Genomic DNA, 27934 nt, shown 5'->3' on the forward strand with positions numbered 1-27934 from the left:
TGCCAGGACTCAGTGTCCTCTCAATTCGGATTTGCTGCTGCTTTAGCGTCCTCTCTTTTGGTTATGGCACCATCCTCATCCTAGCCTAGAAACTTCTTTTACCTCTTTGCAGACCCTTCTTTGCACTCCACATCCAGAACTTGTCAAGTTCTTTCAGCATTGTATCTAAAATATGCCTTGCATTCATCTATTTTCATCTCTAGTCCTCATTCCTAGTTCAGGCTTTTATTACCTCTTTCTTGCATTGTGATACTAGCCTCTATAATTTCCCTATACTTTCAACAATCTCCCTTCCAGTCCACTTTGGACCTTGACTAACTAGTAGTTGGACCTTGACTAACTACTCAGCTCCTGCTCAAGAACTTTGAAATAGTTCCTCATTGCTTACAGACTAAAACTCTACTTCCTCATTTGGCTTTCAGAGTTTTACTAATTATAGCTTTAACTGCCTTTAAAATGGTTCTCTATCCCTGTCATCTTTCATGTATACTTTACTACTGAACTATTGAGTGTTCCCTGTCTCCTTCTGGTATTTCCTGCCTTAATGGCCTTTATTTCCCCTATCTTAAAACCCCTTACCCCATCTCAACATATTCAAATACCCTCTGTCTTTCAGGGCCCAACACAAATGTTAATTAAAACTTACCCTCATATCCATGTCTACTTGGAACCAATCTCTTCTTCTTGTTGGTTCCTGTTGCACTGCATCTTTACTTCTCTTATGGAATTTATCTATTCGTATTATAGCAGTTTTAGAGATCTCTTAGAACATCTTCTAGCCTGTGAACTTCTTGAGAGAGCAAGGTCTATGTCTGACTCTTTTTGTTCACTACTGCCCCTGTACACAATAGATGTTGAGGAAATATTTCCTCAGTGAATGAGTATCAGGGAGAATAGTACTGACATTTTGGGGATCAGGCATTTGAATACACTATCCTCAATGAACATTTTTTTTCTTGTATGTGTAAAGCACAGAGGGATGGGAACAACACAAATATGACTATGTCAAAGACCTTCTCAAGGAGCCTTGAAGAAATATGACATACACACAAACAATTACACTATAAGATAGATGAGAGAAAATGTGATTGTAGCTACATGAGAAGTACAGACTAAATCTATGCAAGATCAGAAGAGCTTCTGAGTCGGGGATAAGGGTAAGTTTCAAAGAGCAGGTTGCATTTGAGCTGGACTTTGAGGGATGAGTAGAATTTAAATAGAGACTTGGGTGATGAGGGTAACCTAAGGGAGTTTGGAATGTAAAAATTCTGAGGTAAAGAAGCACTTGGATTATCTCAGAAAGGATGTGCAGTTCTGGTTGGCTCAAATATGGATAAACTGAATTGCAGTAGTGTGAGGTTGTGCTTAGAAGGTATAGGTTGGAGCCTGCTTGAGTTAGAGAGTTTTCGGGGTCTTTTTGTTTAAGTACTGACAGTGCACACAGAATGATTTTTTTCCTCCACTAGAAAAGCCACCACTGATTATTATTACCTCATCAATGGCATGAACACAGTGGTGAAAATGCAGTCTGAATCTGGTTCTTACATAGTATAGCACTGGTTTGTATTTTACCCACACATTTACTGAATGCCTCCAACTCCTCAAGTGAATAACTCTAATAAGATTTGAAATTTTGAACTGAGTGGGCATGGTGGCTCATGTTTGTAATTTCAGCACTTTCAGAGGCCAAGGCAGGAGGATTGCTTGAGCCCATGAGTTCAAGAGTAGCCTGAGCAACATAGTGAGACCCTGTCTCTACAAAAAATAAAAAATTAACTGGGTGTGGTGGTGCATGCCTGTAGTTTCAGCTACTCAGGAGGCTGAAGTGGGAGAACTACTTTAGCCCAGGAGGTCAAGGCTGCAGTGAGCCGTGATTGTGCCACTGCACTCCACTCCAGCCTTGGGCAACAAATCGAGACCCTATCTGAATAAAAAGAAAAAGAAACTTTGAACCAACAGGAATCTAGTCTGTGATAGCCTCTTCAATTCTTGATTCACTAATCTTGAGTCCTGTTATCTGTGCCATATTGTCATGGTTTTGCCAAAGTACTTTCAGGAGTAGATTTAAACTGTATGCTTGCTTTATAAATATATTCTATAGTAGATACAGAAATATAAAGTATATCAAATGTGAATGTGATCTTAAAAAGAGGATGATGGAGACATTTGAAAAATTCTGTTTTGTGAGCTTAAGAGTTGCTGTTGTAGTCAATGACTAGTTTCGTTTTTCTTAATGCTTCATTTTCTATTGCTGTAAGAAATTTGGCTTTACACTACTTGTTAGTCACAACTGAGTGCTCACCATCTCTAAATTTCATTTGATGTGAGAAACCTGGAAAATCCATACAATTAAATGTGTTAGAGTAAATATAAATTTACAATATAATATAAAAAATTTAAAGTAAATAAAAGCCAGTGTTTTGGACATCACACACAGAGGCATTACATCATCATAAAGGTTGGTGTTTTTCATTATGATGGATTTTATATCTAAATCAGTATTTTAATTATGTCATTTGAATCCTAGAATTTAATACAGAAATAGAGAATGTAAATAAAGTCACCAAAAATAACTTAAAATGAGGAATTGCTTTAAAAGGAAAGGAGAAAGAGAGCTAAATACGTTCATCTTGGCTGAGAGACAGTGAAATAGAGGCATAAGTCTATAAATATTTGGAACTTGTAAACACCAAGGGAGAAAAGATGTATTTTAATTTTATAGCAGGATATAGCTAAGAGTAAGAAAATGAAATATAGGATGACTCATTTTTATGGGATTACTGTCTTGGTAGATTGGAAGAATGCCAAGATATAGTTTATCTCTTTTTCAAAATTATGAGCTTCTTGAGAGCAAGGTTCATAACATCTCACTAATTTTTGTAGTTCCAGCATTGGCATATTGTTTGTGCTCATAAGTTATTTGAATTGAATTTCAGCAAGGCATCTGGCAATTTCACATTATTCTTCAGCAATGATAGAGAAATGCTGGCTAAATGATAATATTATTAAGTGGATTTATGACTCCTTCATTTCAGAATCTTGCTACTAGATCAGTGATAGAAACTGAACTATCAGTTAGACTATTTCGTTTTCATTATTGTATCCCAGAACCTAGTACACAATAAGCACAAAGTCTTTATTGAATGAAGGATTTTAATGAATGCTTTAGGTCCCCAACCCTAGCTCTGTCTTTTAAAAAATATGTGTGGAGGCCAGGTGCAGTGGCTCACGCATATAATCCCAGCACTTCAGGAGGCGAAGGCAGGACATCACCTGAGGTCAGGAGTTTGAGGCCAGCCTGGCCAACATGGTGAAACCCCATCTCTACTAAAAATACAAAAATTAGCTGGGTGTGGTGGCACATGCCTGTAATCCCAGCTACTTGGGAGGCTGAGGCAGGAGAATCGCTTGAACCCTGGAGGTAGAGATTGCAGTGAGCTGAGATCGTGCCACTGCACTCCAGCCTGGGCAATAGAGCGAGACTCAGTCCCAAAAAAATAAAAAATAAAAATAAATAAGTAAATATGTGTGGAGTTTCCATCCCAAAGCTCTTTTCACATTAGTGGGTGAATTTGCAGTGTTTTGAAGTCTGTAGGCACAAATAAGTATATGGTCTGCAAACATGGTACAGTGTATCAAAATTTTGTGAGATCCAGTTGAGAGAGAAAATAATTTTGTATCCAGGAATCTTTTGGCTTTTGTTATTAATTAACAGCTACTAAAATGCTTAGTTCACAGAACTAAAAACTTATTCTGTTAGAGGTCTATCAGAATGGTAATAATAGCAAAAAACCTTGCCAATACTTTAAGTCAGATATGATTTCATTTGATTAAAGAAAATGGCGCAAACTGGGTAGGGTGGCACATACCTGTAGTCCCAGCTACTCTGAAGGCTGAGCTGGGAGGATTGCTTGAGGCCAGTGGTACAAGGCTGTAGTGCGCTATTTGTTTCTGTGAATAGCCACTGTACTCCTGCTTGGCAACATAGCGAGACCCCATCTCTAAATAAATAAAATAAAATAAAATAATAAAATAAAATAAAATAATCAAAATAAAAAAAGTTGCAATAGATATTCTAGTTACAGAGGAAAGTACAGATATTCCCAAATTTTTCATAGAGTTACATCTCAATAGACCCATCATAAGTTGAAAACATTATAAGGCAAAAGTATGTTTTTAACTTATAATATCTTTAACATACAGTGGGCTTATCCAGAAGTAACCTCTTTGTAAGTTAAGGAGCTTACTGAATGTGTATTGCTTTTGCACCATCCTAAGGTTGAAAGATCAATACATTGATCCATTGTATGTTAGGAACCATCTATGTATTTATATGACTTTGGATATTTTTTCATACTGATTGACAGCAAATTGTAGTTTTGGTTTATTGATTTTGCTTTCTTGTGACACCTGTGTATTTAGGCAGAATACTTACTGGATTTTCAACAGCATTCTAGGTTATGGCATGTTGGCTATGTATGTTTTAATTCTGTATCAGTTATCTGTTGTGGTATAACAGGTTAACCCAAACCTAGTGGCTTAAACAATATTTATTATTTCACAGCTTCTGTGGGTCAGGAATCCATGTGTGGCTTACCTGGGTCCTTTGTTTTAAGGTCTTTTAAGAGGTGGTAGTGATCTCAAAGCTTGACTGGAAAGAATCCCTTTCCTAGCTTGCTCATTTGGTTGTTGGCTGGATTCATTTCCTTGTGAGCTGATGGGTGGAAACTTTCATCTATCAGCTCATGAAGTGAAGTTCCTTGCCACATGAGCCTCATCATAGAACATCTCATAAGGGGGCAGTTTTGCTCACCAGAGTGAGCAAGCAAGAAGGCAAGAGAGACAGTATTAATAAGATGAAAGTCAGTCTTCTGTAATCTAATTATGGAAGTGACATCCCATTACTTTTGTTGTATTCTCTTCACTAGAAGCAAGTTATTAGGTATAGTCCACACTCAAGGAGAGGCGTTTATACAACAGTGTGTATACCAGGAGGTGGGAAAGATTGGAAACTATGTCTCAAGCTACCTGTAGATAGGCACAGGAGGCAGGGAAATTGTGGGTAGAAGAGGGTGGGTCCCTGGTTAAGTTACCACCCTCAAGCCTAAAGGCCTGATACTGTGGCCCAAAGTGAGAACTTAATCCCTGTTTTCCCACTTGAATGCTGCCTTTTCCAAAACCACCCATGGCTTGCCCTACTCCCCATCCTGTGCCCATAAAAACCTCAGGCTCAGCCAGCAGAGAGGAGGAGAAGCAGCTGGAGATCGGAGACTGGTTGGATGTTGGAGAGAAGCAGCTTGACTTCAGAAGGACAGCTTGATGGTATAGCTTTGGAGAAGAGTCTAGTTGGAGATGGCTGGATTTCAGGGGAAAATTACCTTCCTGCTCCATCCCCTTTTCAGCTCCCCTTGCTGCTGAGAGCCACTTTTTTTTTTTTTTTTTTTTTGAAACGGAGTCCCACTCTGTCGCCCAGGCTGGAGTACAGTGGCACGATCTCAGCTCACTGCCAACTCCGCCTCCCAGGTTCATGCCGTTCTCCTGCCTCAGCCTCCCAGGTAGCTGGGACTACAGGCGCCCCCCACCATGTCTGGCTAATTTTTTGTATTTTTAGTAGAGACGGGGTTTCACCATGTTAGCCAGGATGGTCTCGATCTCCTGACCTCGTGATCCACCTGCCTCAGCCTCCCAAAGTGCTGGGATTACAGGCGTGAGCCACCGTGCCCGGCCGAGAGCCACTTTTACTGGCAATAAAATTCCCTGCATTTACCATCTTCAGTTTGCCCAGGCGACCTCATTCCTCCTAGATGCTGGACAAGAACTCGGGTGCCATGAGTGTGGGTGCAAAAGGCTGCCACACCGACCCTCCACTGAGCTGTTAACACTTAAGCTGTCTACAGATGGCAAAGCTAAAACGGCACTGTACCATTCCTTCTGTGGCTTAAGGGGTCGTGGGCATACCCCTTAGACACTGTCATGGGGCCTGCACAGTTTTGCTCCTGCAGGTGCCCAAAAGCACTTGACCTGGCTCCTGCACCCACTCATCTGCATGCTCTCCCTCCTGAGACCAGGTTGAGTGAGTGGAGTTCACCCCCTACCAGCACCCGTGCACTCCAGTTCCAGCCTGTGAAGGGATCAGGGAAATATCTTGTTTCACTATCAGAGTTGAGGAAGCTTTTAAATGATATTTGGGGCTAGCTGTGATGGCACATGCCTGCAGGCCCAGCTGCTCAAGAGGATAAGGTGGGAAGATACCTTGAGCCCAGGTGTTCCAGTCCAATTTGCGCAACATAGACCTTGTCTCTAAAAAACAAAACAAAAATTAAATGATACCTGGATCCTGTTAATTTTCATTTTTTATTTGGTGGAAATGCAATGAAGAAAATGCAAAAAGTCCCCACCTTTCATATATAATTTTTTCATGTGTAAAAGTTACATGGATGATACGATCTAGGGGCAGTTCTGGTTGGAAAGAGCTAACAAATAGTTATAATGTACTAGTTATCTCTTCCCTTTTAGAAACATTGTTCAGTGATTTTCAGAATTCAAAATATGTTTCCTAATTTTCCCCTCCTCTTCTCTCCCCTCCTCTTCTTCCCCTCCCTGCTGTCGAACCACAGGTTTAATCCACTTAAGTTCAGAGGATGTGTTCAATTGAGGTCCAGAATTTATCACTTTGAACATACCTAGACACTTCCATCTTTTTATGCAGTCTGAGGCCTGTGCTTATCACTAGTATTAGTACTTTCTTATTTCTATATTCTGCTCTTTTGTGTAAAGCAGAGGTAAAAATGCAAAGACAGTTTTAAATAATGGCAAAACATTGTTTTCCAAGGCTGGTATTTCTGCTGAACTGTAACAGCTAGCCAAAAGGCATTGAAAGGACACCATGCAGAAACATGAAAAAGACCCTTAGCTAAAGAGAGTGAAGACATCTCTGTATGAAAGTCTAATACTATGTATGCAAAAGTCAAAGACCACCGTCTATTTTCACTCAGCTGTAAGAAAAATGCTGTACTATTCATCTTTCTGAACATTTGATTAAAATAAGTGCTTAGAAATCTCTGCATGCAGCATAGCTTCTCTTCGTAAATTGTCTGACAATGAGATACAGCAGGTCTTTAATTTTGTCTCTGCTAAATAGGGCCTGATAAGGCAAAACCCTCAAAATCTTACTGTAACCATCATGCCAGCATTTTGCAGGCATTTAATATTGTTCTCTAGGGTTTTAGCCTTACTTAGTCCTTAAGATATAGAAACTTTGAGAACCTACACTTTAAAAAATTATTTCTAAGATTTTGATCCTTAAGCCTCAGTTTACTCATCTGTAAAATGGGGAATACTAAGAAGTAATTTAGGTGGTTATTGACCCTCAGTTCCACCAAAGTTCCTGAATGTAGCTCCAGAGTTGCTGAATATCTCCTCATTTCCTTTCTGCAGAAGCTTCTGTACATTCTTTCTTGATTCTGCCAGTAATCCAAAGATACCCTTTCTTTAACCTCTTTTTTCCCTGAGAATGCCTGTCGTCTCCTACTCTTCCTTGCCCCTTCAGCTTTACAAAGCAGAGATCTAGTGTAAATACGTGAAACATGCCTCCTGGTGTTAAAACAAAAAAGTGGGCTATGTTTCATCCTGTTTATATTTAAATATTACAAATATTTTTGCCAAGTCTTCATATTTAAAATAAGGGAGTTTTTAAAAAGCTTGATTAAATGAGATCACAATTAGCAACTGCTTCAAATGTACTTTTCATTCTTTCTTCTTGAATGAGATATTACTAAGACAGGCTTTGGAGGTAACAATTCCATGCTAGTCAAATGACTTAATAATTCGTTATTTTTTATTTGATTTATCAGTTAACATTCTACTTAAAGAGGATTATGATAAGAAGTAGTATTTCTTTTAATATGACTTAATCATTCTAATTGCTTTTAAAATGCAGAGTTAGCAATCAAAAAGCAAAGTATGGCCTGGATATCTTCTAACCTGCTATTTTAGGTGATTTTGGACAATTGCAAATCTTCCCATACTGAAGAATCATACTAGTGTTCCTGCCAGTGACCTCTGGTTCCTAACAAGTTCCTTAAAGCTGAGTCCTTGTTAGTCTATGGCTCAGCTGTTCATGTCTGCAGTCTGGAGGCCTTTGATGGTAGTGATGCCATCCATGCTCCTGTCTTGCTGCCTCTACACAGGCCTTGTGAAGATCAGACACAATGTTTCTTACAGTGCTCTGGACGTGGTGACACACATCTTACATGTGTAAGAAGGTAATATTGATGTCTTTTCTAGACATGGGCTATGATTTTTCTTTTTGGCATGAGAGTTTTTTTATCATCTGGGTTCATAGCCCTGTAGTTGGAGCTTTCAACAGAGTCCTGCACAGCTATCTGTCAGTTTGAATTAATGCTCCATCAGTTATTCCATAGTTAGAGGGTACATACCAAGAATCCCTCTTCCAAGAGGGCCAGCTTTCAAGGAGCCATGGTTTGACTCACAGTGACATACAAAGTCTCTTAAGGTTAATTCAGGGACAGGGCTCATTTGATAATCACTTATTTAAGCATAAAATTTTAGTGGCCTGTGCTGACAAAAATATGTATTAAGAAGACTGTTTACCAAACTAACTTCAAGGTCACTAGGAGGGTCTAATTAAGATACATCCCACATTGATAGCAACAGCAGGAACTAGTTGAGAACCAAAGGCTACAGACAGAGCCCCAGTACTTTGAGGCCTTTGGCTATTACTGAAGAATCAGTTTAGGCATGCTATTTTATTAAATTAATTTTATTGAGGTGGAATTTATGTACAGTAAGGTACACCCATTTTAATTACAAATTGATGAGTGTTGATAAATGTATACCTGGGTAATTAATGCAACAGGTATTCTATTAGACTAGCAACGTAGGTACCTTATAAGAATAAGGGAATCTTGATTCATTTTACCAAGAGATTACATATGATAGTTATTTTGTGGGATTATATTCTCCACTAAGCACACATCAGGTAGAAGTCTTCTATAGGGAGGGCCATAATCAGTTAAGTACTGTTCATTTTCCCAGGGTGCTGTGGCTCTCACAACTCTGGCTTGGAATGCATCTCTGAGAGAACTGGGTCTTCATCTGGACCTGCTACTCTCCACACACAGTGAACTTGGTCAAGTTGTAGGTCTTTCACTTCTCTGGCCTCTGTTTCTTCATCAGTAAAACAAGAGGACTCAGTCTGAGAATTTCTGTCTCTGACGTTCTTAATTTCTCATGATAATGAGACCAAATTATTTGATTTGGATGTGGGTATTCCAGACGTAAATAGAAAGCCACTCTCTACCAGTGTTGCTTCTCTAAGGATGAATTGTACTCGTTAATGAACAGGAATAAATCTGAATACCTTTGTAGCATTATTCCTGCCATGGATGTTAATGTGGAATATATCTTGATTATACTCACGTAATGACCTTGAAGTTAGTTAGGTAAATAGCCTGCTACATACACCTATTTGTTTTGCATTGAATGTTTTGTAATTGTTGCTTTTTATTGGCTCTTGTTAGAGAAAAGAAAACCTTATCTCTGTTGTTCAGGCCGGTAACTACTCCTGAAAGACAAAGAAATACATTGTTAACTGTTGGCAGTGCTGGGTTGGCAAGCATTGTTTACTGTGAATACCGAAGTTTGATGAACATGGGTGTTACATTACAGATACTGTTAGACCAGTTTAAGCTAAAATGAAATTAATCATAGCATTTAATACTACAGGTTTCTCCTGATTTACAGATAGCCTACATCTAGTTGTAAATATGTAATTTGAAACTGGAAAGGCATTTTCATTAGAAATAACATTTTAAACAGTAGTTAGAGTCTCTGAATAGAAAGACCTATTTAGCCTACAGTGTACCTACAGTTACGACACTAATGTAATTATGGAACCTAATTGTTATTTTAACCATTTATTTATAACTGGATTTCTGTGGGGGGAAGTACTGGTTTAAAGACTTAGAATATTTGCATTACAAACATATTTGGCTTCTTAACATGTACCAGACACTATGCTGGGTACTGGGAATACAGAGTTAATAAATACAATCCCTTTCCCCAACGAGTACATGGTGGGGAAGATTTAACAAACATAATCATAAAGCAACAAGGTTTACAAAAGAAATTATGGGCCGGGCGCGGTGGCTCAAGCCTGTAATCCCAGCACTTTGGGAGGCCGAAGCGGGTGGGTCACGAGGTCAGGAGATCAAGACCATCCTGGCTAACATGGTGAAACCCCGTCTCTACTAAAAATACAAAAAATTAGCCGGACGTGGTGGGGGGCGCCTGTAGTCCCAGCTACTCAGAGGCTGAGGCGGGAGAATGGCATGAACCCAGGAGGCGGAGCTTGCAGTGAGTGCGGCCACTGCACTCCAGCCTGAGCGACACAGCGAGACTCCGTCTCAAAAAAAAAAAAAAAAGAAAGAAAGAAAGAAATTATGAGGCCGGGCGTGGTGGCTCAAGCCTGTAATCCCAGCACTTTGGGAGGCCGAGACAGGCGGATCACAAGGTCAGGCGATTGAGACCATCCTGGCTAACCCGGTGAAACCCCGTCTCTACTAAAAAATACAAAACACTAGCCGGGCGAGGTGGCGGGCACCTATAGTCCCAGCTACTCGGGAGGCTGAGGCAGGAGAATGGCATAAACCCGGGAGGCGGAGCTTGCAGTGAGCTGAGATCCGGCCACTGCACTCCAGCCTGGGCGACAGAGCGAGACTCCGTCTCAAAAAAAAAAAAAAAGAAAAGAAAAAGAAATTATTAGGTACATGCAAGGATCAGCTAAGCATAAGGTACTGAGTACCTTGGACGATTCATACTGAGCTGAATAGGAAAGGATTCATAGAAATTGGTAAGGTGAAGAGAGGCAGGTCAGGGGAGCATCCCAGGCAGAGGAGTATGAATAAGGGCATAGAGAAGAAAGTACAAGCACTTTATATTACTGGGACAAGGCAAGAAGTAGTAAAAGAAGAGGCAGGAGAAAGAGGACCAGATTGTGGTGGATCTTAGTTGTCCTATTTAGAAGTGTGGTTTTCCTGTGTCCAGTTTCCTGAACTGGTCAGGTTTTTGTTAAAGATAGACCACTCAGACAGGGCTATGGAGAGTTGGTTTGAGGACTTAGGGATAGCAGCCTTATCAGGTAGTTGAAGTCAGCTGGTGGGGAAATAAAGAAGGCCTGAACTATGACAGAGGTGATCCAAATTGAGAGGAGGGGAGATAGTCGACAAAAATGTAGGCTGTAAGTAGTCAGATCTGAGGATTGGTTAGATTTGAGGGAGAAAAGAGAGCGTCAGTGCAAGTTCAGACTTCTGCTATTGTTGACTTTGTGACTGAGAAAGGATTAACCAAAAAAAGAGGCAGTTTTGACAGGGAAAAGTAAAAATCTAGTTTGGACAAGTTGAGTTTGAGGTGACTGTGGTGATGGTCAACATGCAGTCAACATATCTCTAAGATATATGGAAGGTTAGAGACCTAGAGGTATAGATTTGGGGGCCATTAGCATATAGAGGATTTTATTTATTTATTTATTTATTTATTTATTTATTTATTTATTTATTTTGAGACAGAGTCTTGCTCTGTTGCCCAGGCTGGAGTGCAGTGACAAACTCGGCTCACCACAACCTCTGCCTCCTGGGTTCAAGCGATTCTCCTGCCTCAACCTCCCAAGTAGCTAGGACTACAGGCGCATGCCACCATGCCCGACTGACTTTTGTATTTTTAGTGGAGACAGGGTTTTACTATGTTGGCCAAGCTGGTCTTGAACTCCTGACTTCGTGATCCACCCACCTCGGCCTCCCAAAGTGCTGGGATTACAGGCGTGAACCACCGCGTCCAGCCTATAGAGGATTTTTGAAACTCCAGAATAAAGTAAAATAATAACTTTTAAAAACCTTTATTCAAAGTGAGCTTGGCATGTTTTGAGGTCTTTATTCTAGTTTCCTTCAACTTCTTTTCTTTTTTCTTTTTTTTTTTTTTTTCGAGACAGAGTTTTGCTCTTATTACCCCAGGATGGAAAGCAATGGCATGATCTTGGCTCACCATAACCTACACCTCCCGGGTTAAAGCGATTCTCCTGCCTTAGCCTCCTGTGTGACTGGGATTACAGGCATGCACCACCACGTACGGCTACTTTTTTGTATTTTTAATAGAGGCGGGATTTCTCCATGTTGGTCAGGCTGGCCTCGAACTCCTGACCTCAGGTGATCTGCCCGCCTTGGCCTCCCAAAGTTCTGGGATTACAGGCATGAGCCACTGCATGCAGCCATCTTCTTTTCAAATTGGGAACTTGCCTGTCAGAGGACACTCATACCTTACCCCATAGCTGGATGGATTATGAGTACAAACCATTGGCAATTTAGCTCATTCACTTAATTGTTTACTCATTCAGCAAATATGTATTAAACACAGTATGTACCTAGTTCTCGGCAGACATATAAAGTTGTGACAGAATGATTCTCCCTGCCCTCTAGGAAGTTGCAATCACAATGATCAGATTCTCTATATTTTAAATCACCTACTGTCTAATCAGTGAAGTTGTTTTAAGGGGTAAGCAGTTATGATAGACTAATGCTAGTAGCCAATAACTGTTTGCTTAAGAAAAAAAGAAGAAACAGGCATAGATTTTACTCTTAGGTAGTTCTTTGCCCTATTTGTTACAGTGCAGAATCTTATTTGTTCAGGATAAACTATGAAGAACAGTGTAAAGAAAGGAGCATGAACTGAGGGTTTTTTCCTGGGAATGTACGTTTGTATCAAATGGGAGGAAAGTTGTGTCACCACTAACAATATTTAAATAAAAGTATGGTTGTAGCCATTAATATCAAGCCTGCAGTGTTCATTGTTTCAGAAACTAGTCCGATTGATATTCTGATTGTCTCTGTTCCTGTTACTCAGGATTGTAGACAATTGTGTTTGTCTTTTTCTCTCTTTATTGGTACTGATAAGAGTCATATTATGAGTTTCATATTTTTGTCCCAAATGTCCTGGGGTGGGAGAAAGCAAGTGTAGTAGAAAGATTGTATATCTTTAGGCTGTGCTACTCATAATGTGCCAATTAACTGAAATATATTTAACCCTGTGAAAAAATTGATTCTATAGAAGGAAAAAGCAAATCTGGAGTACATGTAAAGTATAATGAATATAAATTCAAGCATTAACTAAATTCTGCTAAAATGCAGACATTTCAGGAATAGCTTCTGAGTAATCATGTTACTTATCACATTATTTCCCTGACTTTTGCCTTTAAAATACAATTTAACTAAAATGAACCCTGGGCATTGGTTTATCTATCTGATTTTATTGCCGATAACTTAAATGCGAGGCATCCAACTCTTGCCATTTCTACTGTTTCTATGGTAACCAAAGTGTGCAAACCCAGCAGTATCACTTTCTTTCACAGCTGGCATTTTGTGTTCACAGTAAGAAGAGGAGTTTTAGTAAAGCATAGTCTGTGTTAATTGGGATGTAACTAGGTCAGAACAATTTTGGTATCCTTTCTTCATCCTTTTAGGTTTTTTATGTGGGTGAAGGTGTGTATGCATGAACTGTAGTTTTCTTTTTTTAAAAAAAGTATACTTTCACTAAAATTAATCACTGTTCGTCTTTTGAAAATTAAGCATAACATCTGCAAACACAACTTAGTATAGAATCTTGAGGATTGGATGGGATTGCCCTGAGACTTGACCCATAGCCTTGTATACCCTTGAATATTTCCATTAAGAAAGATGAAATGATGGATGTGAAAATTCTTTGAAAAATTAAACACACTGTGATGGTGATTATATTGTTCATTTGTATTTTAAAACAACAAGTTTCATATTTTGAAACATCATTCATATTTTGAAACATCAAGTATCTTGAGACCTTAGCATTTATTTACTTGTTCTAAAGGGAACAGGCAATCCCAGTAAAGAAATGCACATTTAAAAATGACTTCCCTCTGCAATTCCAGGTCTTCACTTGACTACAGGAGCCCTTCTCTGTGGTTACTGCCCAAGCTCTAGGTTCGGTTCTTAAACTACAAAAGAGCTCATAAGCTACTACTCCCCTAAATGATGTCACTGCCTCTGCCCTCACCTCAGACTTTACATGGAGAGTCCACACTTAGAGCTTCCATAGGCTTCAAGTATGTTAAATCAAAGGTATTCTCTACTAACTTCAATACTAGAAAAGAGATATTCCTCTTTTCTCTCTCTTTGTGTCTTCATTCCATTGTGTTACTCATACTCTGTTTCGACATAGAGTGACTGCAAGAACTTCTATCAAGAGATAGCTGAGTGATCTAAAACCACCTCCTCTACTACTTGCATTCAGCAGCTTATTGTTTTTATCTTACTATCTTTATTTTTAAAGGGTTTAAGCTCAAACTTAAAGAATGAAAAATAATAAAAAATAAGATAGCTTATTTGATCATTTTACAATTAAAAAAATTGTTATGTCCCCCAGAGATCCCATTCTCACTAAGGCTTTCAAAAGTGTCCTCTAAAATCTGCCTTTACCTTTTCCCCATTTATTTGGATCTCATTTACTGTGTCTGACTTCTGTAAATGCACAGAAATTATTTTTTCGGAATCACTTATATGACCCAGTTGTCCATTCCAAAGGCCTCTTCTCAGCTTTCATTATGTTGCACCTGATGGCTACTTCTTCCTTTTTAGGTTCTCTTAGCTTTGAGAACCCTGTGCTGTCTAGGTTTTCTTACCTTTGTTTTCTTTTTTATCTTATTTATTTATTTTTTATGTTTTTGGTTTTCTTACCTTTGATGTTCCTTCACAGGATCTTTCTCTTTTTTTTCTTTATTTGTTTTTTGTTGTTGTTTGTTTTTTGGGACAGGATCTCACTCTCTTGCCCAGGCTGGAGTGTAGTGGTGTGATCTCAGCTCACTGCAACCTCCACGTCCCAGGTTCAGGCAATTCTCCCTTCACAGAGTCTTTCACTGACTCTTGTTCCTCCAACCTCCCTTTATTCTCCTTTGCTTCCTTCTTTTATTTGTTTATTATTTCTTTCTTAGACTGAAGAAGCTAAGAAATGCTAAATAAACTAAAACTGTAGTTAAAAATCTTTCTGAGAAAACATCAACTCCAGATGATCTTAGAGACAGGTTCTCAAAATTTTCAACTGATTGTTTTGATATTATTCAAACATTGTCAAATAATAGAGAAAGGGGCAATGCTCCAAACACATTCTAGAAAACCAGTATAATCTTGATAGCAAAACCAGACAAAGTATGAAAAAGAAAAATTTCAGGCCAACCTCACCTGTGAGTATAGTTGTAAAAGTATTAAACAAAATACTAGTAAACCAAATCCAGGAATACGCGTGTATTTTTTTTAGAGATTGGGGTTTTCGCCATGGTTTCAAACTCCTGAGCACAAGCGATCTGCCCTTCTCGGCCTCCCATAGTGCTGGGATTACAGACTTGTGCCATCGAGCCCAGCCTATTTTTATTATATGTTTTAAAATGCCATTTCTCTAATTATAAGCAATACCAAAATAGACAAAATCAAACATTGTAGAAATATTTAGTGTACTAGAAGTGATAATCTCTTCAAATCATCTGCCGTCAGAAATTGGGCAGAAGGAAAGATAGATAGATAGATAGATAGATAGATAGATAGATAGATAGATAGATAGATAGATAGATGATAGACGGATAGATAGTACATTGATTTCAACTGTTTAAAAATTATGGGAAGACAAGATAATATAACAAGTGATGCTAATCCTAGTCACGTAAAACCCGAAGTCTCTCCAAGTTGTGTGATTCTGTATAACTGACAACCCCCTTCCCAACCCTTTGCCTGACCTCTCAATTTCTGGTCCTTACTCCTCTTCTCACATTGACCTCTTTGCTCTTTCTCTCATTAGCCAGTCTGCTAGCTCACCCAGGTTTTTCCTAACTGCTCTTAACACCATGACCTTGCCCTTGCCCTTGCCCTCCTGCAAACCTTGTAGCAGTAGCAGTCCTCCCCAGCTGCCAAAGCAAAGGCCAGAAGGTGCTCAAGAACCTGCCCAATTCTGGTACTAAAATGACTTGGATGAAAACAGAACCATTTGAAACAGCAAGCAAGCCCTTCCTTGGGTTTCCTCTCTTTATAATTACCATCTCTGTATCACTCTATTTTTCCTGACCCCTCCTATTCTCCTTAGTCCTGTCTCCAGTTCACCAGGTATCCCCTCTTTTGCTTCGGACCTTGCAGCTTGCTCCTCGCTCTGCGAGGACTGTCCTTCCCTTAGACACCCAGCTGACTCAGGTCTTATCCCAAATGTTACCTTCTCAAAGAGGCTTTCTCTGAAGAATCTAAAATAATGCTTAAATAATCCTGACAATTATACCCTCCCAACCCACTCCCAACAATGCCTGTCTCCATGCCTTGCTTTATTTTTTGTCTCTGTTATCTTCTTATTATATGATACATATACAAGAATATTTGGAATACTTATGGATGTTACAAAGCATAAAAATACAGTAAACTGTTGCCTGTCATTTTACCCAGTAAGTGGAAGGTTACCAGTAGCAGGCTTATTTTATGTTTCCCCTATTCTATCCTCCTGCCTCCTCCCAAGAGGTAACATACATCTTGGATTTTGAATCTATTACTCTCTTCTGCTTAAAGAGCTATCACATTTTTATAAGTGTCTAAACAGTATATTCTTTAGCTTTGTCTGATTTTAAGCTTTATGAAATGGTATCCTGTTCTGTATAGTCTTAAATCTTGCTTTTTTTTAACCCAACAAAATACTTCTAAGATTTGAACATGTTTTTACAATTATTTGTAATTCAGTGATTTTGTTATTGCTATATTAAAATTCATTGTGTGACTCTACCAGAGTTTAAAAAAAAATTACAATCTGGCATTTTTAAAAATGACATTACTGATTCCAAGGCTATATACAGTTGTTCCTTTTGCAAGGTCATGCCAAATTGTTTTCCAAAGAAGTTGTACCAACAACTATTCTGCCACCAGCTATGTACTGGAATTCTGACTGACCTGCTTCCTGTTCAGTATTCTAAATTTTGAACCCATCTAGTAGTATAAAGTGGTACTCATTGTGATCTTAATTTATATTTCCCTCATTATTGATGAGGTTGAACATCTTCTTATATGTGTATTGGTTAAACCTGTCTGTGCTTTAGTTAAATGCCTGTTCAGACATTTTGCCTGTTTTTCTATTTTGCCATTTTTCATATTGACTTGTAGGAGTTCTTTATTTTGGACATTGAATCTTTGTTGCTTATATGTGTTGTGTATATTTCTGCCAGTTTGTGCTTTGTCATTTATTTGCTTTATCTTTTGATAATTGGAAGTTATTTTAATATAGCCAAATTTATCAGTCTTTTCTTTTATGATTAGGGTTTTTTTTTTTTTTTTTTTGTATCTTGTTTAAGAAATTCTTCCCGCCGGGCGCGGTGGCTCAAGCCTGTAATCCCAGCACTTTAGGAGGCCGAGACGGGCGGATCACGAGGTCAGGAGATCGAGACCATCCTGGCTAACACGGTGAAACCCCGTCTCTACTAAAAATACAAAAAATTAGCCGGGCGAGGTGGCCGGCGCCTGTGGTCCCAGCTACTCGGGAGGCTGAGGCAGGAGAATGGCGTGAACCCAGGAGGCGGAGGTTGCAGTGAGCTGAGATCCAGCCACTGCACTCCAGCCTGGGCGACAGAGCAAGACTCCGTCTCAAAAAAAAAAAAAAAAAAAAAAGAAATTCTTCCCTAACTTAGGATCAAAAACATGTTCTATATTTTTCTCCAAAAGTTTTAAAGTTTTGCTTTTCACATTTACCTTTTTAATCTGCCTAAAATTGATGTGTTTATGGTATGAAGTGAAGATTCATTTAATTGATTTTTTCCACATTTGGATAACTTGTTGTACCAACACCATTTATTGAACAGATCCTCCTTTCTCTACTGATCTCAGGTTTCCCTTCTCTTGGTATCATGATTCCATTGAGGGTCTCCGCTCTATCCCACTGATCAATTTGTTCCATAGGAACAAAATCCCTAATGGGATTTTGATTGAAATTACTATAAATGGAATTTACAGATAAGTATGGGGAGAATCGATTTTTTTTTTTTCTGTATTGAATCTTCTTATCTATATACATGGGTTAATTTATTTAAGATTTTTTAAATGTCATTTAAGATTAGGTTTCGGCCAGGCACGGAGGCCCACACATGTAATCACAGCACTTTGGGAGGCCAAGGGGATCACGAGGTTAGGAGTTCGAGACCAGCCTGACCAACATGGTGAAACCCCATCTCTACTAAAAATACAAAAATCAGCCAGGTGTGGTGGCATGCGCCTGTAATCCCAGCTACTCAGAAGGCTGAGGCAGCAGAATCACTTGAACCTGGAAGGCAGAGGTTGCAGTCAGCCAAGATAACGCCACTGCACTCCAGCCTGGGTGACAGCAAGACTCCGTCTCAAAAAAGAAGATAAGGTTTCATGGTGTTCTGCATACCAATCTTGTACATTCTTTGATATATTTATTCCTAGGCATTGTATGGTTTTTCTTGCTATAGAAGTGTTACCTTTGAAAAATTATATTCCCTAGCTCTTTTTTTCCTGGTATATAGAAATACAATTGACTCTTTCATTTTATTCAGTTAGCCAGACAGCTTGCTAAGCTCTGTTACTATTGCCAACAATTTGTCTGTAAATACTTCGGTTTTCTATGTAGATAATTATAGCATCTGCAAATAACAATACTTTTGTTTCTGCCCTTCAGTCTATATGCCTTTAATTATTGTTTTATAGTACCAGGTTTATATTACAATGTTGATTTTAGAAGTGGTGATAGTAGGCATTCTTGTATTATTTTTGATTTTAAAGGAAATGCTTCTAATGTTTCCTTCTTAATTTTTTGGTGTGTGCCTGTTGTCAGGTTAAGGTAGATTTTTTCTAGCCTAACTTGCTGAAAATTTATCATGAATGGGTGTTAAATTCTATCACCTGGTTTTTTTCCCCAAGCATCTATCAAGATGATTTTATCATTTTCTTCTTTAGTCTGTTCATATGGTGATAAACTTACATAGATTTTCTCATATTAAGCCATTTGGATGGATTTGGTTTACTAATATTTTGTTAAATATTTTTACAACTATATGCATGAGTAAGGTTGGCCTGAAGTTTTTCTTTTTCATTCTTTGGTTTTGCTACCAACATTATATTGACCTTCTAGAATATGTTTGGAGCATTTCATCTTTTTCTGTTATGTGACAGTGTTTGAATCATATTGAAACAATACGTTTGTTGAAAATTTTGAGAACTCGCCTTTAAAATCATCTGTGGTTGGTGTTTTCTCAGAAAGATTTTTAACTACAGTTTTAGTTTATTTAGCATTTCTTAGTTTCTTCAGTTTTTGTAATTCATTGTGGATCAATTTGTAAGTTACATTTTTGACTTTATTTACATTTTCAAATTAATAAAGTTATTCATGGGATTTTTAAAATTTTTCTATTCTCTACTGGATCTAATGTAGTTTATTTGCACTTTTTCTCGTCTTGCTCCAGTTGTCCCAAAGGCTTCATAATTCTCTCTGGTTCATGGATTTCCACCTTTTATCTCCCCCCCGCCCCCGCCCCTGCCCCTCTTCACCTCTTTTGTAGTTCTAAAACACCAGAGGAAGGAGAGACTTGGGTTTTGCTGTTTCTGCTTAAAAACATCATGGCTTTCTGTTCCGTTGTTGGGGGGAAGGAGTACGCGGAGGTCCCAGCCCGCCAGGGCGACTTTGGTGATGTCCCTGGTCTCTTGCTGCATAGACGAGGCTGGGGTGCAACCTCGCACGCTTGGAGGTTACCGGCCGGCCGGACCCGAGCCGGACGGTGCGCTACCTCGTATCACCACCAGGGGGCGTTTGTTCCCTCTGGCTTTTCCTTTGGGGGTCTTAGAGGTGAGTGCAGGGGTAGGGAGGCAAGAGGGTGTAGACAGCACAGAAATAGTGTGGGATCGCGGTGGGTGAAGCAAGATCGTGAAGGCCTGGGGTCATAGGCGGAGACCTTCCTCTGTGTCTGTGGGGAGTCCTTGCGGCCACGAGAATTTCAGGATCCTGGGTTCCCCATAGAAGACTGGAGGATGGCGGTCACACGGACCGAGGCAACAGTTACAGCGGCGGGAGATTTTCCTTCTCTCACCTGCCAGGGAGCTCCTTCCTACCACTTGGGAGGACCAGGAAACACTGCTGCCTTCCAACGTTTGTGCGCCACCCTGCGATGGGTCAGACGCCAGAACTCACCTATGCGCAGTGGAACGGGTGAGGCAGCCGAGGTGGGTTAACTGCATCGATAGGGACGGCTCTGAGCCCCTGTCCCTAAGCCCCGAAATGGACGAGTTTCCAGAAATTCCCAGAGGGGCATATAGCAAAGCCCAAGGGAAGAGGGAGTAGTAAAACCAACTTTGTCTTCCCCGAATCTCCGCTCCCCGCCCCCTCCGCCGTTGGCCCGAGTGCCGCCCTGCAGGCGGCCGTACTCAGCACTACTTCAGCACCTTCAGTGACAGGTGGAGGCGCACGTCGGTTTCCCAGGGCACCACGCTGGCACGGAACCAGCTGGGCTCCGCCTTTTGGGCTTCCTGGATAAGGCGGTGCATGGGGTCGCCGCGGCGCGGGAAGGCCACGTCGCCGCCCGCTAGCAGCCCCATGGGGCAGAAGTCGTTGGCGCCGTCGCTCCTGGGGAAGAGGCGCTCGAAGTGCACGCCGTCGTGGGCGCGCTCACGCAGGTAGTAGCTGAGCACCTTGTGCTTGCACATGTTGGCGGGGCAGCGCGCGCAACTGTGTGTATGGAACGGCCGCAGAGCCAGCTGTCCCCGCGGGTCGGACCCCGACTAGTTGCCGAGGATGCGGCGGAACAGGCTGTGGTGGCCGGTGGCGCGCAGCGCGCTCTCCATACCAAAGGTGTTGGCATCAGAGATGAGAATCACCTCGAAGCAGGTGCCCTGCTTAGCCACAAACTGCAGCGGTCGCCCATGCCTGGCAACAAAGGGATGGCTTCGTAGATGGCGCGCAGGTCGCGCGACCGCGCACCCTGCTTGCCCAGGTACTTGAAGACGCGCTGCATGTACTTGTTGTAGAAGCTCATCGAGGTAGGTGGCTCGCAGGCTCTCCTGCAGCTGCTGGCCTGGCACGGTTCGCACGATTGAGTCGTCACTGTTTCTGTCCACGGTAGTCTCGTCGAAGTCGAAGGTCAGAAGGAAGCGCGGCCCGCCATGCACGGCCATCCCGCGGTCCCTAGATAGGCACTGGAGGCCAGAAACGGGAAAACAGCTGCTCAGTGTCCATGCATCACCGTGGGCACCACCTGTAGGGACTCTGTTGGCCTCCAGCCATCTTCAAGAGTTCGGGAATTGGAGGGGACGCAGTGTCTTATCCACCCCCGGATTTCTGGGCTCCAGCTCACGAGTCCCTCCAGTACCGAGGGACCATGGAAGATGTGCGTCTGAACCGACCCCTCACTTGCCGCCGCCCCGCAATCCTACCCTTTATCTTTCTACTTCTACTTTCTTTTGGTTTATTCTGTTGAACTTTTCTCTCTTTCTCTATTTTTTAAACTTCTCGAGCACATAACTCATTGTTCTCAGCCTTTCTCTCTTACTAACATAAATATTTAAGGCTATACATTTTCCTTGTAAGTACCGTATTAGATGCCTTCTACAAAGTTTTGGTAGATAGTATTTTCATTATTTCAGTTCTGAGTATTTTAAACTTTTTATGGTTTCTCCTTTTACTCTGAATAATTTAGAAATATTTAAAAATTTTCAAATATATAGAGTTTTACATTTATAGTTTTGTAATTGACTTTCACCTTAATTGTATTGTGGTCTGAGAACATCGTCTGTTTGATAAAAAAATTTCTTGAAATTTCTTGAGAGCTGCTAGTATATGATCAGTATTTGTAAATGTTCCATGTGTGCTTGAGAAAAATGTGTACTGTCTAATTATTGGGTAGAAAGTTGTATATATGCTCTCTAGGTCATCCTAGTTAATTGTATCCTTTGGATAGTCTGTATTTTACTAGTCTTTTGTCTGTTTGACATATGAATAATTGAGAAAAGTATGTTATCATTGACCTTTTTACTCCCTGAAGTTACATTAATTTTTGCTTCACTTTTTTTTTTTTTTTTTTTGAGACGGAGTCTTGCTGTGTCGCCCAGGCTGGAGTGCAGCGGCAGGATCTCTGCTCACTGCAAGCTCCGCCTTCCAAGTTCACGCCATTCTCCTGCCTCAGCCTCCCCAGTAACTGGGACTACAGGCGCCCGCCACCTCGCCTAGCTAGTTTTTTGTATTTTTTTTAGTAGAGAGGGGGTTTCACCCTGTTAGCCAGGATGGTCTCGATCTCCTGACCTCGTGATCCGCCCGTCTCGGCCTCCAAGTGCTGGGATTACAGGCTTGAGCCACTGCGCCTGGCCCACATTATATTTTTTAAGTATGTAACAGGTTTAGAATTAATGCCTCTTCTTGGTGGGTGAATTGAACGTTATATCATTATATAGTGACCATCTCTAGCCCTGTTTTTTTTTTTGAAATTTTTAAATTTTTACAGGCACATAGTAGATTTCTACCCTTTTTCTTCCCCTGCCCCCCACCCCCCTTCACCTCCTTTGTAGTTATAAAACACCAGAGGAAGGAGGGGCTTGGGTTTCACTGGTTCTGCTTAAAAACATCATGGCTTTCTGTTCCATTGTTGGGAGGAGGGAGTGCGCGGAGGTCCCAGCCCGCGAGGGACTGGGTATATAGTAGATGTGTATATTTATGGGTTACATGAGATATTTTGATAAAGGCATGCAATGTGTAATAATCACAAGAGGGTAAATGGGGTATCCATCACCTCAAACATTTATCCTTTGTGTTACAAACAATCCAATTCTACTCTTTTAGTTATCTTTAGAAGTACAATTTAATTAGTATTGACTGTAGTCACCCTGTTGTGCTATCAAATACTACTTCTTATTTATTCTTTCTATTTTTTATGCCCATTACAGTCCCAGTTCCTCCTCCCTCCTGCTCCTACTACCCTTCCCAGCCTCTGGTCACCATATTTCTACTCTCTGTCTCCATAAAGTCAATTTTAAAAAATTTTTCTTTTTTTTTTTTTTTTTTGAGATGAAGTCTCGCTCTGTCACCCAGGCTGGAGTGCAGTGGCCTGATCTCAGCTCACTGCAACCTCTGCCTCCCACGTTAAAGCAATTCTCCTGCCTCAGCCTCCCGAGTAGCTGGGACTACAGGCACAGGCCATCATGCTCGGCTAATTTTTGTATTTTTAGTAGAGACAGGGTTTCACCATGTTGGCCAGGCTGGTCTCAAACTCCTGACCTCGTGATCCACCCCCCTTGGCCTCCCAAAGTGCTGGGATTACAGGTGTGAGCCACCATGCCTGGCCAATTGTTTTAATTTAAAAAAATTTTTTTTTAGAGATGGAGTCTATGTTGCCCAGGCTGGTCTTGAAATCCTGGGTTCAAGTGATCCTCCTGCCTCAGCTTTGCAAAGTGCTGGGATCACTGTCCTGTCTTGGCTTTGCCTATAGAATAAATTCCAATTTCTTTAATGTGGTATTTTATTCCCAAAATAGTTTTCCAATTGCATTTCTACACCAAACATTCACTGCGCTTGTCACATCAAAATATATATAAACTCTCAATATGTCATGTCTGCGTATTTATGTGACTGTGTCCTTACCTGTAGGGTTCCATGAGCCTGAAAACTTTTTTTTTGTTGTTGTTATTTATGCTTGTCAAAATCTTAGTTATCCCTAGCTATAAACCCAAAATCTTAGTACCCCTTTTTTATTTATTGAGCCACTTCACCCAGCCAGTTGTTTTAATTTTTAGCTCCCACAAATAAATGAGAACATACAAAGTTTGTCTTTCTTTGCCTGGTTTATTTCATATAACGTAATGATCTCCAGTTCTATCCTAATAATGTTTTTGTCTTAAAAGCTATTTTGTCTGATGTTACCATAGTTGACCCAGCTTTCCTTTGGCAGTTTGCCTAATATATCTTTTAACATCCTTTTACTTTCAGCTTTTATGGTTCTTACCTTTAGGTGGACCTCTTGTAAATAGCATGGATTTTGTTTTTAATCCAATGTGGAAATACCTGTGTCTTTTAGCTGGAAAATGTATTGTTTTACTCATCAGGCCTAAGTTGGTAAGTGTTTCCTCCAGAGAGGGTTTGCTTGGGCTTCTACTGGTAGCATCTAGGTTTCCTTTAGTGCCCTTGAAAGTCTTGGTGAATGTGGGGTAGCAGGCTCAGCTTCCTTACCTTGCTGGTGGCCCAAGGCTCAGTGTCCTTGCTGAAGTGCATTATTGGCAGCTGCTCCTAGGCCTACCTTGCCTTTCCCTAACTCTCTAGCCACAAGGATACCTTATTTGGAGTGAGGGTAAAGTTTGTTATCTCTTGTGTGATCCAGGATGCTTCAAGGAATATTTCCTTTCTTTTCCTTTTCCTCTCCTTTCCCTTTCCTCTGCTGTCTCTCTCTCCCTCTTTCCCCTTTCCTTCTCCCTTTTCCTCCTCTCCCCTCCTTTCCCCTTTCTGCCCTCTCCCCTCCTCTCCTATCAAAAACAGGGTTTCTCCCAGCCTGGCCTCGAAATCCTGGGCTCAGGCAACCTCCCACCTCAGCTTCTGGAGTAACTGGGATTCCAGGTGTAGACCACCATGCCTGGTTTGTTTCTTATATAGCATATAGCTGTTCTGTTAAGGGCAGGGTCCATCAGAGCACCTAGTCAGCCGTAATAACAGATGTGACAATCTTTTGTATTCGCTTTTTGTTTTCTTTTCCATGGTACTTATCAGTATATGATATGTTGTATACTTTGTATGCTTATTTATTTATTGTCTTTCTCTTCTCACTAGACTGTAAGCTCCATGAGGGCAAAAATTTTTCCTGTTTTTGTTTTCTGCTGCTTCGGTAGCATCTTAATCACTGCCTGTTACAATATTTGTTGAATGAATGAGGATTGAGAAGATGGTGTGAAAAGGCAATACCAAGTCTTGAACCCTTTTTTTTTTTTTTTTTAAGACAGAGTCTCACTCTTGTTGCCTAGGCTGGAATGCAGTGGTGCAATCTCGGCTCACTGCAACCTCCGCTTCCCAGGTTCAAGTGATTCTCCTGCCTCAGCCTCCTGAGTAACTGGGATTACAGGCATACACCACCATGCCCGGCTAATTTTTGTATTTTTAGTAGAGACGAGGTTTCACCATGTCGGTCAGGCTGGTCTCGAACTCCTGACCTCGTGATCCGCCCGCCTTAGCCTCCCAAAGTGCTGGGATTACAGGCATGAGCCACTGTGCCCAGCCAAGTCTTAAACCCTTACCTTGAAATGCTTTTGTATGTTCCTTTATGACCATTTTCACAAGTTAAGGTGCCCTTACTTTTCCCTAAACTATTTTAGCCACTTCAAACTGGTATGTCTGTCTCTATTTTGTTGTCCATCCATCCTTTCCAATCCATCCTTCATATGGCTATCAGACTTTCTTCCTAAATATAGATATGATTATCTCACTGTCCTGTCTTGGCTTGCCTATAGAATAAATTCCGATTTTTTTATTTTTTAATTTTTATTTATTTATTTGTTTATTTATTTTTGAGACAGTTTTGCTCTTGTTGCCCAGGCTGGAGTGCAATGGTGTGATCTTGACTCACTGCAACCTCTGCCTCCTGGGTTCAAGCAATTCTCCTGCCTTAGCCTCCCAAGTAGCTGGGATTATAGGTGTGCACCACCATGCCCGGCGAAATTTTTTTACATTTTTAGTAGAGATGGGGTTTCACCATGTTGTTCAGGCTGGTCTCAAACTCCTGATCTCAAGTGATCCACCCGCTTTGGCCTCCTAAAGTGCTGGGATTACAGGCGTGAGCCACTGTGCCCGGCCTCTAATTTCCTTCATCTGGTATTTTATTCCCAATATAGTTTTCCAGTTGCATTTCTACACCAAACATTTCACTGCTCTTGTCACATCAAAATATGTATAGGCTCTCAATATGCCATGTCTGTGTTTTTATGTCCTTACCTGTGGGGTTCCATGAGCCTGAAAAGTTCTTGTTGTTGTTGTTTATGTTTATCCAAATCTTAGTTATCCTCACTTAAGGTCATCCAGAGTCATCTTCCTAAAGACTGTACTGATGTCCAATGAAACAAATCATTCATTCCATGCAGTTTTTCTTTCTATATTGTTACTTTTCATAATCTGCCCTCTGCCTCCTCTCTTCTCCTTTCTTTTCTTCTTTTTGGAGTCCACTCTTGTTGCCCAGGCTAGAGTACAGTGGCGCAATCTCAGCTCACCTCAACATCCACCTCCAGGGTTCAAGCGATTCTCCTGCCTCAGCCTCCCAAGTAGCTGGGACTACAGGCGCACACCACCATGCCCAGCTAATTTTTGCATTTTTAGTAGAAATGGGGTTTCACCATGTTGACCAGGCTGGTCTTGAACTCCTGACCTCAGGTGATCCACATGCTTCCGCCTTCCAAAGTGCCTGGGATTACAAGTGTGAGCCACTGTGCCCAGCCTCTGCCTTGTAGTCTTCAAAGCTGTCTGTCTTTTCCTCCTGGATTTAAGTACCTTAAAGTCAAGAACTTCATGTTTTATTTCTTGTTGTTCCTAAAGGTCTGAAGTACAGCACTTTATACATAATGGATTTGATAAATAGTTTTTTCTTTCTAGTAGAGTGAACCAATCTCATCTCATGTTTTCAGGTATCACACTCTAGTGATAATAACTTTCAAATCCAAATCTTCCTCTTCTCATTACTCTGGCTAGTATGACTTAGGCATCTCACATTTCTCAAACTCTTTATTTATTATTTTTTGAGACGGGGTCTCACTGTGTTGCCCAGGCTTGAGTGCAATGGCACGATCACAGCTCACTGTAGCCTCAACCTCCTGGGCTCAAGCAGTCCTCTCACCTCAGCCTCCCAAGTAGCTGGGACCACAGGCATGTGCCACCATGCCTGGATAATTTTTGTCTCTCCATGTTGCCTAGGCTGGTCTCAAACCCCTGGGCTTAAACGATCCTCCTGCTTCGACTTCCCAAAGTACTGGGATTACAGGTTTGAGCTACCATGCCTAACCATTTTTCAAACTCAATATGTTGTCTCCTCTTTATTGTTCCTTATTTTTAAACCATTTCCTCTTACAACTTTTCTATGTCCATAAAAGGCACCATTATTCTTCCAGTCACATAAACTTAAAACCTTGGTAATATCTTTACCACCCTTTTTCTTACTCTTTTAACTTAAGCCAGTCACAAAGTCCTGTTAATTTTCTCCTCTAAAATGCTTCTCAGCTCCATACCTCCCTCGCCATTTCTGCTGACAAGACATTGGACAGAGCTCTTACCACCTCACACCCAGTTCCACTTCCTCCTCCTCTCCTATAAACTCACTGACTGTAATATAATGGTCCAATTACTTCACTTGGCATTTAAGACTATCCAGAGTCTAGGTTCATCCTACTACTCTTAACATGAGCCCTTTTCAGAATAAATTTTTTTTTTTTTGGTGACAGGATCTTGCTCTGTTACCCAGGCTGGAGTGCAGTGGCATAATCATGGCTCATGGTAGTACCCTGGTAGCCTCAATCTCCTGGACTCAAGCAGTCCTTCCACCTCAGCCTCCTGAGTAGCTGGGACTCCAGGTGCATGCCACCACATTACGCTCTTTTTAAAAATTATTTGTAGAAACAGAATCTCACTATTTTGTGTTTTGCCCAGGCTGGCCTTGAACTCCTAGACTCAGGTGATCCTCCCGCCTCGGCCTCCCAAAGTCCTGGGATAACAGGTGTGAGCCACTGCACCTGGCCGAAGTCAGACTTCTGTGTCTTATGCATACCTGGTCATATCCTTTTTCCACTCCCTGTGGTGTCCTTGCCCTTCCTCTGCTCTGCCATGGTAGTTCCTGTTCATTTTCATATCTGTCTAATGGACA

The 27934-nt window shown here is 40.9% G+C and overlaps 1 protein-coding gene and 1 pseudogene across 5 annotated transcripts in view; one reads left to right on the forward strand and one right to left on the reverse strand.

Moving 5' to 3' along the window:
* The window catches only part of CDK19 (cyclin dependent kinase 19), a 218374-nt gene that overhangs the window by 159100 nt on the left and 31340 nt on the right, over positions 1-27934 (forward strand). The window lies entirely within an intron of this gene.
* Positions 20496-27912, reverse strand: LOC111538627 (annotated as a pseudogene).

This window comes from Piliocolobus tephrosceles, chromosome 5 (genome assembly GCF_002776525.5).
Source record: "Piliocolobus tephrosceles isolate RC106 chromosome 5, ASM277652v3, whole genome shotgun sequence".
In the NCBI taxonomy this organism is placed as follows: Eukaryota; Metazoa; Chordata; class Mammalia; order Primates; family Cercopithecidae; genus Piliocolobus; species Piliocolobus tephrosceles.